The following is a 15968-nucleotide window of genomic DNA, read 5'->3' as shown; positions in this document are numbered from 1 at the left end:
CTGGTCTGCCATGGCAGTGTGCAGCTGTGAGACAAGGTTCAACTGCACGGCCACACCTTGAGAGGTGGGTGGAAAGAGGGCAGAAGGGTAAAGACTCTGCATGTGGTGTATATCAGTCATTCCCTGAAGCATTATGGTGCAATGGACTCAATACACAATACCATCAGCCACTGATGGTGCCAGGAAGCCATCATCTCCATGTATTAGGTCTCGTGAAGCTTGTCCAGCCCTAAATTTGGTCAGCATGCTCTTTCATAGGTGGATAGGCAGGCGTGCTTACATCTTTTCCTGTGGCAGGCCCATGATGGGCCATTTCTTCCAGTGTCAGCAACCATTTGGATTATTGTTAGAGTTCGTGCTCACCCGAGTCTTGATTGATGTCTCCTCCTTGGACGAGCAGAGTGAACTGTGGAGTGAACAGCAAACATCGAGCTATTCGGAGCATTTTCAGCAGTCGGAAAATTTCTCAATTCCACACAGACCCCTCAGAAGTGAAAATCCAGGCCATGAAACCAGCTTTAATCAATAATTTTGTTAGTACATTCCAGAGTCTCAATAATCAGTGTAAAAATAATTTTCCAATGTTCTTTTCTAAATGTCATTCAAACTTAAATCGATGTATCCTCTTTAACTGGAATTAGTATTATTCTATTTACCCTGTTCCATCCCTTTATCATTTTAAATACCTATCAACTCACTTTGTAATCGTCTCCGTTTCACCAAAAGTAGTAATTTATTTTCTTTTTTATTTCTTCCAGCAAGGCAGCCTTTAGCCCTGCAAGTCAAAAAGGCCAGATATGTTTTTCATGGACTGCGTTGGGACTCATGCTGGCACATTGGGTGAGGAATAGGATAAATTGAAAGTACACATGAACCAAAGTTCATGTTCCTGATTGCTATCAGGTAAATCCTGTTTGGAAATGTGAGTACTTGAGCAGAACCAGTCTCAACTTTGCCTTATGTTTGAGCTAACAGATGATAAATGAGCACTGGTACAAGGACACAGTAAAGGCCTGCATCAAAATTACAAATGGCATCCTCTATGATTGTAACTGTGGTGCATTTTCCCACCTCCGGTCTATATCCTTTGACATGGTTGGCCATTCCATCTTCCTCCAATATCTCCCATTTTTTTAAATCACAGTGGGATTCCCCACATTTAGTTCCATTCTCACTTATCCACAGTATTTGCCACATGGTGGCACAGTGGTTAGCACTGCTGCCTCAGAGCGTCAGGGACCCGGGTTCGATTCCCGGCTTGGGTCACTATCTGTGTGGAGTCCGCACATTCTCCCTGTGTCTGCGTGGGTTTCCACTGGGTGCTCCAGTTTCCTCCCACAGTCCGAAAGACGTGCTGGTTAGGTGCATTAACACGAACAGGCGCTGGTGTGTGACGACCAGGGGAATGTAACTTAATTGCAGTGTTAATGTAAGCCTACTTGTGACTAATAAACAAACTTCTTTTTTTAAACAACTCTGCTTCCCGCTATTATCTCGAGAATCCTTTGAGATTTGTTGTTCTACTTCTTCATCTACAAGGAACTACAAAAGGTCGTGAATGTAGCCCAATCCATTTGCAAACCAGTCTCCCATCTATTGACTCTGAGAATGGAACTAAATGTGGGGAATCCCATTGTGTTTTAAAACAGATGGGAGATGTTGGGGGAAGATGAAATGGCCAATCATGTCAAAGGAGACTGGAGGTGGGAAAATGCACCACAGTCACAATCATAGAGGATGCCATTTGCAAATTCCTGCTGCCTTGGAAAAACAGCCAGCATAATTAAGGACCCCACGCACCCCGGACATTCTCTCTTCCACCTTCTTCCGTCGGGAAAATGATACAAAAGTCTGAGGTCACGTAGCAACCGACTCAAGAACAGCTTCTTCGCTGCTGCCGTCAGACTTTTGAATGGACCTACCTTACATTAAGTTGATCTTTCTTTACACCCTAGCTATGATTGTAATACTATGTTCTGCACTCTCTTGTTTCCTTCTCTATGAACGGTATGCTCTGGCTGTATAGCGTACAAGAAACAATACTTTTTACTGTATACTAATACATGTGACGATAATAAATCAAATCAAATCACTGATTGGCATGGAATCAAATTCCATACTTGCACTAATCATATCCTGATCTATCACTCCAATGATAACATATTTATTGAGTGCCTTCAACATAATAAAGAACTTCACAGGAACATTATAAAGTCAAATATGACACTGAACCAAATAAACTATATTAGGGCGGATGTCCAAAAGCTTGTACAAAGAGGTAGGATTAAAGAGCTTCTTAAATGAGGAAAGATGGATAGAGAGACAAAGAAGTAAGGAGGACATTCCAGAGTTTAGGGCCTTGGCAACTTAAGGTGCAGCCATAAATGGTGGATTAATTAAAACCAGGAATGGTCAAGGGACGAGATTTAGAGGAGCACAGGTAATTCAGAAGATTGTAGGGCTGAAGAGGAGATTACAGGGATAGGGAGGGGCAAGACCATGGAAGGATTTTAAAACAAGGATGAGAATTTTAAAACTGAAATGTTGCCTAACCAGAAGCCAAAGTAGGTCAACGAGCACAGGCGCGTTAGGGGATTGAGACTTGGTGCGAGTTAAGACAGGGGTGGCAGCGTTTTGGATTACCTCAATATTGACAGAGGGTAGAACGTGGAAGAGCAGCCAGGAGTGCTTTGGAATAAACAAGTCCAGAGGTGGCTAAGTCATGAATTACGGTTTCAGCTGCAGTTGAGTCAAGGCTGGGACAAAGTCAGGCAATGTTACGGAGATGGAAATAGGCAGTCTTAGTCACGGCACCGATGTGAGATTGGAAACTCATTTTAGGATTAAATATGACAGCAAGGATATGACAGCAAGGTTACAAACAGTGATTTACTCTCCAACTGTTACCAGGAAGAGGGATGTTGTCAATAGCCTTTGTAGGAGAGACTGAATATTTAATTGGAGGAGATTACTCTTCATCCAGTACGAGGTGTCAGACAAGCAATCTGACAATTTAGGGACGTGAGAGGTAGTGGTGAGGTCGAGCTGGGTGTTATCAGCATACACGTGAAAACAGATGATCTGATTCTGGATGGTGATGCCGAGGGGAAGGGTGTAGAAACAGAAAGGGAAAAAGTTATCTCCTTGGTGGGAAACCTGAAGAAATGATCCAGGAGAATGAAGAGAAGCCATTGCAGGATATCTTCTGGCTCCAATTAAATGGGTAAGAGTTAAACCAGCTGAGAGCAGTCCCAATCAGCTGGACGACAATCTAAAGGTGTTGCAGGAAGATAGAAGCACAGAAAATAGAAGCACAGGTAGGTCATTTGGCCCTTCAAGCCCGCTCTGCTATTCATTTTGATCACACCCACGCCATCAGGAACATCCTTCCTGCATTTATCCTGTCTAGTCCTTTTAGAATTTTACAGGTTTTTATGAGATCCTCCCCTCATTCTTCTGAACTCCAGCAAGTATAATTCTAACTAACTCAATCTCTCCTCATCCTGCCATTCCAGGAATCAATCTGGGAAACCTTTGCTACAGTCCCTCTACAGCAAGGATATCCTTATCACGGAGTTCAATACCATTTGTAGTTCCTCAAATACTGAAACACTCTTTACAAAAGGACTTTTTTTTGCAGCAAAGGAACACTCACAAAGCACAAATCCAACTTGGTAATGATGACCATTTTATGAATCGTGGTGAAATGAGGCAAGTTAAAATCTGATAAAGTTAAAGTTTATTTATTAGTCCCAAGTAGGGCTTACATTAACGCTGCAATGTAGCTACTGCGAAATTCCCCTAGTCGCCACACTCCGGCGCCTGTTCAGGTCAATGCACCTAACCAGCACGTCTTTCAGAATGTGGGAGGAAACCGGAGCACCCGGAGGAAACCCATGCAGACACGGGGAGAATGTGCAGACTCCGCACAGATAGTGACCCAAGCCAGGAATTGAACCAGGGTCCTTGGTGCTGTGAGGCAGCAGTGCTAACCACTGTGCCACCCTATCTTCATCAGCTGTTCAATTGTACACAATGCTTACTTGTACAGGGACCTCCTAACCACATTTATTTGATTCTATACAAGAACACAGGGCGGCACGGTGGCACAGTGGTTAGCACTGCTGCCTCACAACTCCAGAGACCCAGGTTCAATTCTGGCCTCGGGTCACTGTCTGTGTGGAGTTTGCACATTCTCCCCATGTCTACATGGGTTTCCTCCGGGTGCTCCGACTTCCTTCCACAGTCCAAACATGTGCAGCTTAGGTTGATTGGCCATGCTAAATTGACCCTGGTGTCACAGGAGGGGGCCTGGGTGGGATTGTGGTCGGTGCAGACTCGATGGGCTGAATGGCCTCCTTCTGCACTTTAAGGATTCTATGAACACTACAATCGAAAACAAATGTAAAGACAACATTTGCTCCAAACGTCATTGTTTGGGATTCTTCTTCAGGGACATATATCAGGATATGTAGCTGCTCTAAATAAATGCATTAAAACTTTATTTATAGAGTGTCACATCTAATGAAATAGTACTACCAAGACAATAAGCGCATATAAAAGGGGAACACATATCATTTTACTTTATATTTAACAAAACCACGTTGTGCACCTGCTTCTTATTTTATTGACTGCTATGAAAATGGATTATTTGAATGTTATAAACATTGTAAGTTTTAGGGCAAATCCTCCATGGGATAAGGAAAATGGCCGACTGGTTGTCAGGCCACATGAATATGCAAGAGGCTGGGAATAACGAGAAGGTCGAGACAGAGATAATCTAATCAACAGGAAACAAAGGAGAAACCATGACCAGCAGACAAGGAGTAAATAGCCCAGCAGCGAGACAATGAAAACAGAGATCATTCCATCCACAGACAACATCAATGACTCAGCTCGCTGATGGGATTCCAATCAGGATGACTCAGAGAACATTCAAAAGACATTAAAATATCAATTAAGGGTGATCCCGACAGTTCCAGCCCTTTTGTCCCAGTCAATCGAAACTATCAATGATCAGAAACTGTTTTTGTCTGAGAAAATCACTGGTTCAGGTTTTAAAAAGGGACAAGCAAGCTCTGGTCTCTCTCTCTCTCTTTTCTCTTCGGACCAGCATGGCAGCACTCTCCACTCTCTTCTCCTGTTCCTGCCTCTCGTTCGTCTCCAGCACGCAGCCCGAAGCCCACTGAGCAATTTAAACTAGGATTGTGAGTATCCGCTGGTAATTCGCGAAGTTCCCGAGATCATCATAGTGGATGAGGCTTTGGGGAAAGGGGTGGGGGGGGGGTTTGCATGCACCTTTCATAGTTTAAGACACTGGTAAACTTGTGTAAAGTAAGCATTCCGTTATGCCCGTTTTAGTATTCCTTCCATTGCTATAGTCATAGAAATAATAGAAACCCTACAGTGCAGAAGGAGGCCATTCGGCCCATCGAGTCTGCACCGACCACAATCCCACCCAGGCCCTACCCCCACAGTCCCCACATAGTCTTATAGAGCATAAGGCATTGTGTGTTGTTTTCCTGGTGTTTGGTGATTGACCTTGATGTTTTAACAAATATATATATATATATATATATCTTTGACTTCCATTGGAGTCCGTTTTGATCTTTCCAATTTCTCACCAACGATCTCTGACCAAGTCACAATATTAAATATCCCTTACCATAATTCCGGAGTCTAGAACGCTTCGAAACCGCCCACTCAGGAAAGGCTGCCACGTAGTGGATAGGCAGCAGTTTCCTTTTCTCTCTCTTGGGAGCGCTACTCTAGTGAAGTAGACGCAAGGTGGCCGTTGTTCCATCGGCGAGAGAGAGAATCACTCGGGCATTGGTGGGGTTTGGGTAACGGAGAACCAAACCTAAAATAAGCCCAGTGGAGTTAAAAAGAGGGATCCCGCTACAACATTGGTTAACATTTTTCCCCCTTTCCTCCTCAGATGCATATGGGAAATTAATTTTTCCACTGAGGCGGGAATAGTTTCCACTGATTAGTGGCTGGAACGTCACAAAGGTGGCAGAGTCTACTTTATACCTCTCGTCAAATATTTCCAGTGTGACATTTGCCATCATTCCAAGGGAAAAGCCAGTGAAGCTAATCTTGCTCGACGTAGTGCTCAGCAATTACAACATGAACTAGGAGGGGGAGCCCTACAACACCAGGCCTTCATCCTTTTCACGCACGATGCACAATTCCAGTGAATGAATACACAAAGCTGGAACGCTTAAGCTCAAACAGGTGTTTGCAAATGATTTGACAATAACACAGAATTGCTGCAATCGCGTCTTCAGAATCATTTCCAGGCCTATCTTGATTGGATTTAAGGTGCACACCACTTGTTGTAATTGCCCATATAAATCAACATCCAGACCACACAGTGTTCCAGAGTAAGAAGAAGCAAACTTCAAAGGTTCAGGGAAAACAGTTTTTTTTCCTCGGTTGGCACTTAGATTCCTGTGAACCTTTCCATCAATTCTCTTTTTCTTGGCCTCAGCATCATCAATGGTCTCAATGGGTTGTTCCAGGGAATTCCCTAACTGAGGACCAGCAAACTAACATTTAGGCTTCACGAGAGGTGTTTTGTACCCACCTGCTAGCATTTGCATATCTGCCTCTGCAGATAGAGATAAATATGCCTTACTTTGGTTTACGATTCATGCACGCAAAGGGTCCAACTCTGAAGGTGGGTTGTAAAAACAAGCCCAATGGACACGTGCAAAGGCTTCATAATAATTGTACTGGATGGCTCTTCAGAAGCAACTCAATCACAGCATGTCATAGAATCACAGAATCCCTTCAGTGCAGGAGGCCATTTGGCCCATCGAGGCTGCACCGCCAACAATTCCAACCAGGCCTTATATCCGTTACCCCACATATTTACCCTTCTGATCCCCCTCAACTACAAACCTTGGGACACTAAGGGGCAATTAAGCATGGCCAACCCACCTAACCTGCACACCTTTGGAGTGTGGGAGGAAACCAGAGCACCCAGGAGGAAACTCACACAGACACGGGGAGAACGTGCAAACTCCACACAGACAGTATGCTTTAACTGGTATTGCATGAAAGAAAGATTTCTAATGCAATAATCAGCCAACCAACCAAACTGTCACCAACTAAACTTGCAACGTCACATTGAGCAGAGGCAACACGAAGGAAATAAAAATAATGCAGTGAGTTACGATGATACACTGCCTGGAACGGCGGCTGAGGCAGATTTAATAGTAACTTTCAAGGGGAGCCGGAGAAATACTTTGAGGGAAAACATGTGCAGGGGTATGTGAAAAGAGCAGGGGATAGGATGAATTAAAGGGCTCCATTAAAGAGCTGGCACAAGCATGATGGGCCAAACAGCCTGCTTCTGTGTTATACAATTCTACAGAGTTGATGCGCACCGATAACTGCCAGTGACAATACTGCTCAGCTGTTGCCTTAGCCTGCCACCACCTTGTGCCAGGCATGCTGCAGTGTTTCTGAGGCAGTAGATCCTCTTTGCAATCACTGCACAGAGCATCACCTCTGCTTCAGCATCAAGCCGGTACTCGGCTGCTCCATTACTTACCTGCAGAATTACACTTGTAGATCGGGTCCCCCTTCAGTTCTTCTTCTCAAGAGAGATAGAAAGCTTTGTATTTATATAGCATCTTCCATGACCACAGGATGTTCCAAATGTTTACAGTGCATTAAGCTCTTTTGGAAGCGCTGGTACTATTGTAATTTCAGAAAAGTGGTAGCATAACCAGCACACAGGAAGTTCTCACAAACAACAATGTGACAATAACCAGATCATCTATTTGTCTGACGTCGATTAAGTGATAAATATTGGCCAGGACACTAGAGATTACTTCACCAAAGTGTGATGGGAATTTTTACATCTGAGAAGTCAGATAGGGCCTCACTCTAACAACTCAACTAAAAGGCATCACCTCAAACAGTGCAGCTCTGGAGTTTCAGCCCTGATGTTTTGCGCTCCAATTCTGGGGTAGGACTTGAACCCACAACCTTTTGACTCCGAGGCAAGAGTGCTATCAATTGAACCACATTCGACATTTTCGTGCTTTTTCAGTCCACTTAAAAGAATTTCAGAATTTTTGTCGCTTTATTGTATCATTTTCTTGTAATTATCCAATTCCCCTTGAATTTCACCAGCACCCAGAATCACAGAATGGTTACAGCACAGAAATAGGCTATTCAGCCTGTCCTTACCATGCTGGCTTTCAACAATTTGCCTTGTCTTTTCCTCTACCTTTCCCTGTAACACTGCAACTTTTTTCTCTTCAGATAATTACCTAATTCTCTTCTGAAGGCCTTAATTGAACTGCTGTCCACCACACGTTCAGGCAGTGCATTCCAGATTCTAACCATTCACTGCACAATAAGTTTTTTCTCAAATCTTCTTTACTTCTTTTGCCAATCATCTTAAATCTCTGTCTTCTGGTTTAAGATCCTTTCACCAATGTAAACACTTTCTCCCTATCTACTTTGTTCATAATTTTGAAAACCTCCGGCAAATCTGCACTTAATCTTCTCTAAGGAAAGCAGCCCTAGCTGATCCAATCTATCCAAGTAACTGAAGTTTCTTATTCCCGGATCCATTTTCGTGAATCTTTTATATAGGTTTATCATAACTTCCTTGCTTTTGTCTTCTATACCCCTATTAATAAAGTGACTACTAATTTTCTGCTCATGCCACTATTCTGCTCTCTACATGTGCCCAGGGTAAAAGATTATGTGTACGACCCAGGGGAATGGGGACAATATTGGCACTTTATCATTCTGGCAAAATTGGCATTTCCTGCCAAACTTTTAGAATTAATTGATGGTTTAAAAGGATACAAAACATATTTGATGCTCTTATTTGCAAATACTACCAGGTCTCAAAGTAGGAACACAATTTATCCTTACAGATTTTTGAAGGATGCTAAATTCTATACCCATTTTAAAATAAAAGAAGAAGAAATGGCCAGAAAAGCGTTGATTATTTTCTCCTCTGCTGTTTATAAGCTTTCTTCTGTAATCTGCTTAGTGCTTGTAAACAGAAATCAGGGTCGTTATGTCGGAGGTCATCATGCAACAGTAATTACTTCATCTATACAGGTTCCTGGTGACGCAATGAAGTCAACACCAAGCTTACAGCTACTAGAAATAAAACAAGCCATATGAAATATGCTGATTTTGTTGTATGTTCTTTTCTTCCTCTCTTCCATCTCTCCTGAAGACCCTTTTATCGCGGTACAGTGTCAAATATGATCATCTTCCATTCTTTGTGTGTGTCAAGATAAAAAGTGCATGCAGGCTGTTCAATTAGAACAAGCCGAGCTTGTTCCCTCAACATTTTCCTTGGGAATTCGAGTCTGTCGGTTCACTACTCATACATTTGACTGAACGAGTAGCAAGAGGAACTGAGGTCTGAAAGGTGTAGGGTATTTTCAATAATAGGAGGAAACTAAAGGAAGGTAGAAAATATTTTCTTAAGTGGCTTAGATCAGAAAAATCCACTTATCATTTCATGATTAGACAATGTTTTTTGATATGGTATTAACTTAGAACTAAAGCTTAAACAACTCGGAAGGGGAAAAGAGGCTCCTAATTTTTGCTTTCCCCTCTAGGGATCTCCCTCCATTATGTATGCTGATACTGATCTATAACTGGCCACCAGGAAGTACTTCAAATCACATTGGGCAATTTTACTTCCTTGTAAAGGCAGTTGTTCCTTCCTGCACCAGCACAAAAGGGATCAGTAACACACTTTGTAACTTGAACTCTTGGCAATGTTGAAAGGCCAGTGATATTGGTTGGAGTATCCATTTAACAATTTCCCACAATTTTAGAAAAATCTCAATGTGTGTAAAAACAGGCAGTCAATCCGATACCATCTGTGCACAAATCCATATCCCAATTCTCCATAGCAATTCCCTCTTTAAAACTTGCAAATTGTTCCTAGGAATAAGAACTTTTGCGCAGACAGAATACAAGAGATCATTAAATATGCTTGGAAAATTCTGTTACTTATTCTTTCTTGAATGCATTTTCTTTTGTTGTGAGGTTTCATGTACTTTAAATATTTTTATAGCCACATTAGCCAAAATACTATTATGCAGATTGGAAGAGACATAGAAAATATAACCATTTGAAATGCTCCAAAAGTGACTTCAAAATTACTAAACCAGCTTGTGAATTTTAGTCTACAGAATGTGGAATTTGATATGAAGTCAACTATACTATCAACACACTTTCCTCTCAATAAAAGATAGTGTTCGACTATTTTGTTCACATGCCCCTCAAAAACTATTATCTTCAACTTCACATTGAATTATCAGTGATAAGTGATCCAAAAAGTATTGTAATATTCTAGACGTTATGACTGAAAGTAGAATGCAATCTGAAAAATTCTGAACGGATAGTTTCCATTGACTGTTTTCACAGATCTGATATGAGCTCCAAATAATTTAAACTGAAAATCTGAGCAAAGATAAGAAAATGCTTCTGCAAATTCTGAGGCTTTCATTTCATAGAATCCCTACAATGCAGAAGGAGGCCACTTCGGCCCATCAAGTCTACATCGACTCTCTGACAGAGAATCTTACCCAGGCCCCTTCCCCCACCCTATCTCCATCACTCTAAATATTTACCATGGCCAATCTTAATCTGCACATCTTTGGACTGTGGGAGGAAACCGGAGCACCCGAAGGAAATCCACGCAGACAGGGGGAGAACGTGCAAACTCCACACAGGCAGTCACCCAAGGTTGGAATTGAACCCTGGTCCCTGGCACTGTGAGGCAGCACTGCTAACCACTGCGCGAGCATGCCACCCCTTTTCACCAATATATTTAAACTTCTACTTGATATTTGTGATTTTATGATGTTAGTATTTTCATTTGAAATAATGTGTTCTTTGAAGAACACTGAATGTGGAGAATGACAGGCAAAATGCTGGCAATAAAAATAGATTTCAATTCATAGACTAATATGCAGCTACAGAAAATTTCACAATGGGCTATGTGACAGTATCAATTCACCTTATGCTGTGAACAATTAAATCCACCCAAGTCTTCAGTGATTCAAATGATTCATTTGTTGGGCATTTAATTATGCTGCATGAAGTTGAAAAGCAAGTGATGACTAAACTAGACAGTGGGTGAAAAATGTACTAAGAAGAACAATTCATTGCAAAAAGGATGCAAAATACTCACCATCAATTTTTTGAAGGATTGCAAAATTGTTTCTGTTAAATATTAACTCACTTTGGAGATTACATCCAACCTATATTGAAACAAACAAGCAGTAAATGTTGCAGGGCGGAAAATAGGAATTCACAGGACAAAATACTTCCCCATGTCACAATCTGTTTTGAAATGACATATTGTGTTGGCACTGAAGGTAAGTGACATATTCTTGACTTCTGGACTAAAGATGTGCAAGCCCATCCAGAGGATAAGTGTGACTTATTGCATGGAAGAGCCCATCCTCTAAGACATCATGGAAATGAAGCAGTTATTTTTCTTAGAAAAAGACAAAATAAATACAGATAAAAGAAGCTGCTTGGCTTTCCAATATTTTTATCAACAATTCAAGCGTAAAAAAATAAGTCACATCAGTTAATTGCATCTTGATTAGATTTAAGGTTTTGATCTCCAATAAGAGGTAGGGAGAAAGGTTAGGGGACATTATTTTATAGAGAGAGTGTTGAAGCATGAAAAGTTTTATTATTGGGGGCAGTTGTTGTAGAGGCAGTTGCATCTTTTAATGGAAAATTGGATAAATATTTGAAACAAATGAAGATACAAAGCAATGAAGAGAAACTAGAGCCTAGGGATTTGATTGCAAAGACTTGGTATACCAAATTGTATCCTGGGTTGTAAGCGGTTATATAATTTGGTATTTTAGTCATTTTGTGCTTGTCAATCTGTGTGTTAAAAACACAGCTATAGTGATTGAATCTTTTCTTCAGGGTGAAACGATGGGGGCTTGTGAGAAAGATGGAACAATAATCATGGTGATTTTAATCTACATGTAGATTGGACGAATAAGTTTGGCAAAGGTAGCCTGGATGGTACTGTACAATGAGACAGGATTAATTAATGACCTCATATTGAAGGCATCCCTAGGTAGCAGAGATCATGACATTTGGTTTGAGGAAGAGAAGGGTGAATCGAAAACTAGTGTTTTATACTTAAATTAGGGCAGGTCTGGAGGTATGAAGGCAGAACCGGCCAAGGTAAGCTGGCAATTTAGATTAAGGGATAGGTCAATAGAGATGTAGTGGCAGACATTAACGGAGATATTTCAGAATACTCAAAAAAGGTACAGTCTAATGAGAAAGAAAGTCTCTAAGAAAGGACGTTCCATCTGTGGCGAAGTAAGAAAGTTAGTATCAAAGATAGAAAGATAGTATCAAAACTCATAGCTAAAGATAGAATCAAATTGAAAGAAAAAGCATGAAGGTGAGTGGTGGGTCAGAAGATTGGGCAAAATATAAAGAACAGCATAAAGAACAGCAAAGACTGACTAAAAGGTTACCAAGGAGGGAGAAATTCGATTACAAGAGAACGCTAGCTAGAAATATAAAAACAGACAGCAAGAGTTTCTACAGATATTCTAAAAGGAAAAGAGTAAAGTCCTCTAGAAAGGGAGTCTGGGAAATTAATGATGGAAAATAAGGAGCTGATGAATGAACTGAACAGATACTTTGCACCTGTCCCCACTATGGAGGATTCAAATAGCATCCCAGAAATAATTGAGAGTCAAGACACTAAAAGGAAAGAGGAATTTAAAACAATTATAATCACAATGAAAGGGCGGCACAGTGGTTAGCACTGCTGCCTCACAGTGCCAGGGATCCGGGTTCAATTCCAGCCTTGGGTGACTGTCTGTGTGGAGTTTGCACATTCTCCCCCTGTCTGCGTGTGTTTCCTTTGGGTGTTCCAGTTTCCTCCCACAGTCCAAAGATGTGCATGTTAGGTGGATTCACCATGCTAAATTGCCCCTTAGTGTCTAAAGATGTGTAGGTTAGGTGGGCATGGTTACAAGAGGAGGGCCTGGGTTGGATGTGGAGAGTCAATGCAGACTTGATGGGCCAAATGGCCTCTCTCTGCTCTTATGGGATTCTATGATTCTGAGGGGAAACATCTTTTTATCATCCATCCTGTCAAGTTCCCTCAGGGTCTTCCAATAAGATCACCTCTCATTCTTCTAAACTCCAATGGATACAGGCTCAGACTGCCTTACCTTTCTTCATAAGATAACCTCCCCGAAACCTTTATTGATTTATTTTATTCAAGAGTTATGATAGGTTTCATAACAAAAAAGATAAACCTTCTTCCCAATTTGGTGGCAAAGTAATATAATAAACTTCAATAGCATGTGTGTCTCTTGTATGGGCTATCCTGATGACATTTCCCCTTCCTATTTCAAACAACAAAATCTTGGAAAAATACTTTTCCATTATAGATTACGGCCAGTGCCATTTTTGCTTTAGCTCCCAGTAGTTACCAGAGTGCCAGTCAGTACACAGTTTATCATCTTTATCACATAGCTTGTGCTTGCTAAATTCAGGCCATAATGTCCCATGTTAGGTTTGATTCCATGAGTGGACTGCACTTGCTGAACAATCGGGAGTGTGCCAAGAACTACATTAACAACCAATTTTAAGATCAGTTGGCTTTGTAATCACTTGTGCGTGCTAGAATCTACATATATTCACATGCAAGGACCTGTCCTCTGCAGGCAAAAGGAACATGCCCAGGCATTGCGCCTTTTTAAAAAATTAAACAAAAACATGGGGACAAAGCTCTCTGGTGCATTCCCCATGGTAGTACCTCGACCAATCAGCACCCTTTTCTCAGTATAAATTCCTGTCCCTGTTCACATTCCTGTGTCTGAAACTGATGTGTGCAATACAAAAAGCTTCGACAACCTGTTTCTTTTTTCAGCAAATACTCAATGCAAAGACTATTTCAAACTGATATAATAATTCTCCATTGTCACATCCCTGGTTTATTATCCAGGGCAATCAGGGATGCTAAGCAATTCAGCATCTTGCCACAGGTAGCCAATGAATATTGATATCCACTGTGCTGGGATCAATTCTTGTGGCCATGGTTTTTTTCAGGTGACTGGTGGTATGTCTCAGGGTTCAGTGCTGGGACCACAACTTTTCACAATATAAATTAATGATTTGAAAGAAGGAACTGAAGGCACTATTGCCAAGTTTGCAGATGAAACAAAGATATGTAGAGGGACAGGTAGTATTGAGGAAGCAGGAGGGCTGCAGAAGGACTTGGACAGGCTAGGAGAGTGGGCAAAGAAGTGGCAGATGAAATACAGTGTGGAAAGTGTGAGGTTATGCATTTTGGAAGGAGGAATGGAGGCATAGACTATTTTCTAAATGGGGAAATGCTCAGGAAATCTGAAGCACAAAGGGACTTGGGAGTCCTTGTTCAAGATTTTCTTAAGGCTAACGTGTAAGTTCAGTTGGCAGTTAGGAAGGCAAATGCAATGTTAGCATTCATGTCAAGAGGGCTAGAATACAAGAGCAGGGATGTACTTCTGAGGCTGTATAAGGCTCTGGTCAGACCCCATTTTGAGTATTGTGAGCAGTTTTGGGCCCCGTATCTCAGGAAGGATGTGCTGGCCTTGGAAAGGGTCCAGAGGAGGTTCATAAGAATGATCCCTGGAATGAAGAGCTTGTTGTATGAGGAATGGTTGAGGACTCTGGATCTGTACTCATTGGAGATTAGAAGGATGAAGGGGGATCTTATTGAAACTTATAAGATATTGCGAGGCCTGGATAGAGTTTGATTTTTTGATTTGATTTATTATTGTCACATATATTAGCATACAATGAAAAGTATTGTTTCTTGCGCGCTATACAGACAAAGCATACCGTTCATAGAGAAGGAAAGGAGAGAGTGCAGAACGTAGTGTTACAGTCATAGCTAGGATGCAGAGAAAGATCAACTTAATGCAAGGTAAGTCCATTCAAAAGCCTGACAGCAGCAGGGAAGAAGCTGTCCTTGAGTCGGTTAGTATGTGACCTCAGACTTTTGTATCTTTTTCCCGACGGAAGAAGGTGGAAGAGAGCATGTCCGGGCTGCATGGGGTCCTTAATTATGCTGGCTGCTTTGCCGAGGCAGCGGGAAGTGTACACAGAGTCAATGGATGGGAAGCTGGTTTGTGTGATGGAATGGGCTACATTCACGACCTTTTGTAGTTTCTTGCAGTCTTGAGCAGAGCAGGAGCCATACCAAACTGTGATACAACCAGAAAGAATGCTTTCTATGGTGCATCTGTAAAAGTTGGTGAGAGTCGTAGCTGACATGCCAAATTTCCTTAGTCTTCTGAGAAAGTAGAGGCGTGGAGAGGATGTTTCCACTAGTAGGACAAACTAGAACCAGAGGGCACAACCTCAGACTAAAGGGACGACCCTTTAAAACAGATTTGAGGAGGAATTTCTTCAGCCAGAGAGTGGTGAATCTGTGGAACTCTTTGCCACAGAAGGCTGTGGAGGCCAGATCATTGAGTGTCTTTAAGACAGAGATAGATAGATTCTTGATTAATAAGGGGATCAGAGGTTATGGGGAAAAGGCAGGAGAATGGGGATGAGAAAAATATCTTCCATGATTGAATGGCAGAGCAGACTTAATGGGCCGAGTGGCCTAATTCTGCTCCTATGTCTTGTGGTCTAATATAAAAAGCAAAAACCTACTCTCTTAAGGCAATTAAGTTTCAAATACTGGCAACATGTGCACGGTCTCTCTGAGGGAGCAGTTGATCTTTGGTGAGGTGAATAGCCACTGACAGTTAGATGGTAAATTGTACGGGGGCTATGACACAGTCTTGATTAACCCCAGTCTGGATTTTGAAGGCACCCATTTCCTACTCAATGGTTGCAGTTATCCCATCATGAAACAATTGTGGAGTTGTGATTAAGTTTCTTGCACACCCAACTCTTAGGAATACAATCCA

This window comes from Mustelus asterias, chromosome 3 (genome assembly GCF_964213995.1).
Source record: "Mustelus asterias chromosome 3, sMusAst1.hap1.1, whole genome shotgun sequence".
NCBI lineage: Eukaryota > Metazoa > Chordata > Chondrichthyes > Carcharhiniformes > Triakidae > Mustelus > Mustelus asterias.
This window is presented reverse-complemented; position numbering follows the sequence as displayed.